This window comes from Chelonoidis abingdonii, chromosome 1 (assembly GCF_003597395.2).
Source record: "Chelonoidis abingdonii isolate Lonesome George chromosome 1, CheloAbing_2.0, whole genome shotgun sequence".
NCBI lineage: Eukaryota > Metazoa > Chordata > Testudines > Testudinidae > Chelonoidis > Chelonoidis abingdonii.
In genome coordinates, this window is record NC_133769.1 from 659,825 (window position 1) to 664,275 (window position 4,451).

A 4,451-nucleotide genomic window follows, 5' to 3' on the forward strand; every position below is an offset into this window, starting at 1 on the left:
CCAAGGGAGGGTTGGGGACACCAGAGAGAGGAAAGGGGGGATCAGGCCCCATCAATTCCTGATCTGGTGGCAGCGAGAATATCCAAGCTGGTAGTGAGCTTGGGGGAGTTTCAGGTAAGCCCCCAGATTTTGGACGCTAAAGTCCAGGTTTGGGACAGGACCAGATTGTGGACGCTAAAGTTCAGGTCTGGGACTGGGAGGCTAGATTATCATAGGGGGTTGCTGGCGTGCCGCCCTTGGGAAAGTGCCGCCCCAAGCACATGCTTGGCGCGCTGATGCCTAGAGCCGGTGCTGGGTTAGAGGGGTCCATAATGGGCCCCTTCCCAGTGTGGACCTGGTGCCACAGTGCCATTGGCACCATTGTAAGCCCGGTACTGACACCAACCCCCCTCCCTGCCACCCCGGTGCTACTTCACTGCTACAGGAGACTTGGTGCAGGGAAATAATTTCCCTACGTTCCCTCAAACTCGGGCTCACACGTTCTGAGTAGTTAAAAGAGTCTCTTATCGCACTATGGCTACGGGAAGTCTCACAACCCTTCACAGATTTGTTTGATCTGCTGCTGCGATTCTCTGAATTGCGCGCTCCTCTTGGAATCCATTTTCATTAGAGCTTTGCTCCTTTCAAAATGTTCTTTCTGTTACTCTTATTACTCTGCGCCCTGTGCCATTTGTCTGTATTGTCGCTGACCAGCGCATGTTTAGTTGTGATTGCCATAGCTAATGCACAGCAAACAATGGGAAGTAAGTGGTTGTTACTGGTTTTAGGAATCCCATCTGTGTTAGGGTTGCCATATTTGTCCATTGAAAAGAGAGGACACCCCACGGGACCCCCCTGGCCCCACCCCAACTCCGCCCCTTCCCCACTCCTATTCCAACCCCTTTCCCAAAGTCTCTGCCCAAGTCCACCCTCTCCCTGCCCCATTGGACCCCTTCCCCAAATTCTCGCTCCGGCCCTGCCTCCTCCGCTGAGTGCGCCACATTCGCCCTCCTCCCCCCTCCCTCCCAGCAGGGCCGACCAGAGGACTCAAGGGGCCTGGGCTCTTCGACAGCGGGTCCCAGAGCAGAAGGACCTCTGGCCGTGGGTCTTTGGGGCACTTTGGCAATGGGTACCAGGGTGGAAGGACTCCCTCTGTTACGGGTCTTTGGGGCACTTCGGCAGTGGGTACCAGGGTGGAAGGACCCCCCGCCATGGGTCTTCGGGGCACTTCAGAGGCAGGTCCCGGAGCGGAAGGACCCCCCCGCTGCTGAATTGCAGCTGAAGACCCGGAGCAGAAGAAGTTCCAGGGGCCCGGGCCCTGCAAGAGTTTTCCAGGGCCCCCGGAGCGAGTGAAGGACCCTGCTCCAGGGGCCCCGAAAAACTCTTGCCCCCCACCCCCCCGGGCAGCCCTGCCTCCCAGCCACCTGAAACAGCCGCTTCCTCCCCGAACTCCAACTTTCCCGGCTCCTGCCGGTCTCTAGCCCATGCACCTCCGGCCGGGCGCTTCCCCCGCACAGCAGCAGCCAGAGCGGGTGTTGTACTTAAAGTCCTGCACTAGATCTTTTCAGGGGGAAGAAGGCAACGTGCCACATTGATTGGTAATACATGTATCAGATGCATATGATGTATTACACTCTTGCACTCACATACACACACACAAGCACATTCTGTCTTCTTCTTGTTACCAATTAGTTGCTCCCCTTAACTTCACTGGCCAGGTGAGTTAGATGGGGGAGAGAATGGAGCTGGGCTTCGGCAGATCTGGCTCGATGCTCCCATGTTGACAAGATGAGACCCAGGGTTCTCTGCAAGACACCTCAATTTATAGCAGCTTCTCTCTTATGCAAATCTGCACCAGATTCAAAATCTGTTTCTGTGTCTGTTGGTCCCCGGTGCTGCCTCCCTCTGGGTGCTGTCCCAATGCTGTTCAAAGAAGGTGCGTCCAAAAGAAGGTGCTTGCTTCTAACCCCCAAGGCCATCAGTATGTCTGATCTTTAAGGAGCCCACTTGACAAGCCTTATGGTCCTTGGGTCTGGCTCCCATCCTCTCTGCAAAGGTTGCAGCTGTCTGGAGGTGCTGCCTTCCACACCTTTACTCATCCACACCTCGTTCATTCAACAGGGCACTTGATTAAGAGTGGTGGGGTGGGGGGAGATCTTGTTCTGCTCCTAGCAAAAAGACATTTTTCTTCTATCTTATTCTATCCTCAGGGGCTATAACATTATACCAGTGGTTCCCAAATGGGGGTTTGTGAACCCCTGGGAGTTCGTGAAATGTTACAGTCTGGAGCCCCTGGACTTCCAGGAACTAAGCAGTTCAGTGCAAGCATATCTATTGCACTGAGGAGATTTACACTTCGAGAAGTGGAAACGGGAGGTGGATATTTTTGGCTGTTTTTAAAATTAAATAGGCAGCTAGTGTTGTTTTTAAAAGTATTATGAAGAACAAATTTAAGCTTTGTTGTAACATGTGTTGTTCGCCTGGACCACTCAAGACCTGAATGCTTGTGTAGGAGGAACTCTTTGAGTTGGCTTCTTTAAATACCTTCCTGCTGTTTCACATCTGATACTCCTTGATGAAACATAGGAGCCTTGTCTTATGACAGGCTTATTCAAAGTGATACAAGCTACGAAAGTGGGATCTTGGAAGAGTGTTGCCGTTTTCATAATGTGATAAAAATACTGTAATGATAAATAATTAATAATAAATAGGGTGTAATAAGCATGTTCTAAAAACAAATTTTTATTTCCAAGATCACTGCTTTTATAATTCATACTCAGGTAAAGGAGAAAATGCCTGGCAATATTCATTTTTAGGAGGGGGTTCACGAGACTTGACATTTTAGTGAAAGGGATTCACAGGTTGTTAAAGTTTGGGAACCACTGCATTATACCAAGGTTCAATGCAATGTTTCTATATGAGGCTTTGATACAAAGTTTCATGAAAACAGAGGTCACACAAGGGTAGGCCCACTACAAGGCACAATGTAAAGTCATATGAAAATTATCAGAGATTTATCCCCAAGGTGGGGGGGAGGGGAGGAGTTGCTTTGGGCCCCAGGCCTGCCCCCGAGCTGGGCATCCCAGCCCCTGCGCGCTCCCAGCCGCGGGCTCCCTCTCTGGCCGGGCTGGAGAAGAGAAGTGCTGCATGCGTGGCCCGGGCCTTGCCCCCGAGCTCAGGGGCGCCTCCACCCCACTCCCAGCCGGACCCGGCGAGGCTGTGGCAGTTCAGGCCGGGCAGCTGTGGGAGGTGCTGCAGTGCTGGCCCTTCCCGGATGGGGGTGCTTGGGCTCCCGCTGGGACCCTCCCTCCAGGCAGCGGCTCCACAGGGAGGGGAGGAGGAGGCAGCCCCAGCTACATGGACCACTGTCGGGGGGGCTCCTTGCACTGCTGGGGCACAGGGGGGAGACTGAGGCTCTGCCAGAGCCGTGGGGGCTGCTCACAGGAGGGAGAAGCAGCCACTGGTCACCCGCAGCTGGCTGCAGGGACGACCCCGCTCCTAGCTGTGGGGTGCAGGGTTGCAGCAGCACTGGGGGGGAGGTGGGGTTGCAATCCGCAGGCTGCAGCGAGCTGACACCCCAAGAGGAAAGAAGGGCAGTGGGTAGGGCTGTCATACATCCCTATTTTCTGGATGTTTTTATATATTTAAAAAATCCTCCCCAATTGTGATTAGCAACTAAAAAGCCCGACATGTCCGGGAAAATACGGACATATGGTAACTCTAATCTGTGTTTCTGTTACAGCACTTGCTGTGGGTTTTATACTTTGATTTGTAAATAGGAGTTTTTCATTCTTCCTTTTTTTCTTTTTCTTTTAATACCCCAAGTTTATTTTGTTGGGTCATGTGACTTCCAGTTTAACTGATTTCCGGTCCTGTTTTCAACAATTCCTTTGCATTTGATCCAGCAATCAGGACTGCCTTTTGCTGCATTTATCTCGGCTGTGAATCCAGCCCTTAGCGTCCCATGTTCACGGTCCTTGCTTGTGTGTAGAAGTTGACTCACCAAATTCACGATGTGTATTATATTGTGTCATCTTACGTCCTTCCCAAGGGCAAAAATCCTTTGCAACAATGGAGGCTTGGGCTGGTGAGCGGTGGCTGCGGAACTTTTGGATGCTCAAGGCCACATTCCCGCATCTGTGTGCAAAACTCACCAAAATAAAAGCTGCACTGACAATGAAGCAGCAAATACAGATTGTCCTATGGGGACCTGCAACCCCAGATTCTTCCTGGTCAATCAGAGGTCTCTCTACTAAACCGAGGGGGAAGGGATTTCGTTAATGCAAGGCGTGAGAACATATTGCTAAAGATCATTTCATGTTCAATGCTCTGTTAATACCTCTGTAGTCACAGAACCACAAATGCTGCAGTGTTACTGGGTTTCAGCCTGTCGTCTCTTACAACTTTCTTAAGTTTCCATAGGTAAGGAGTCCCCTTACTAAAACCCAGTGGGGGTGTTTTGATTGCTAGCT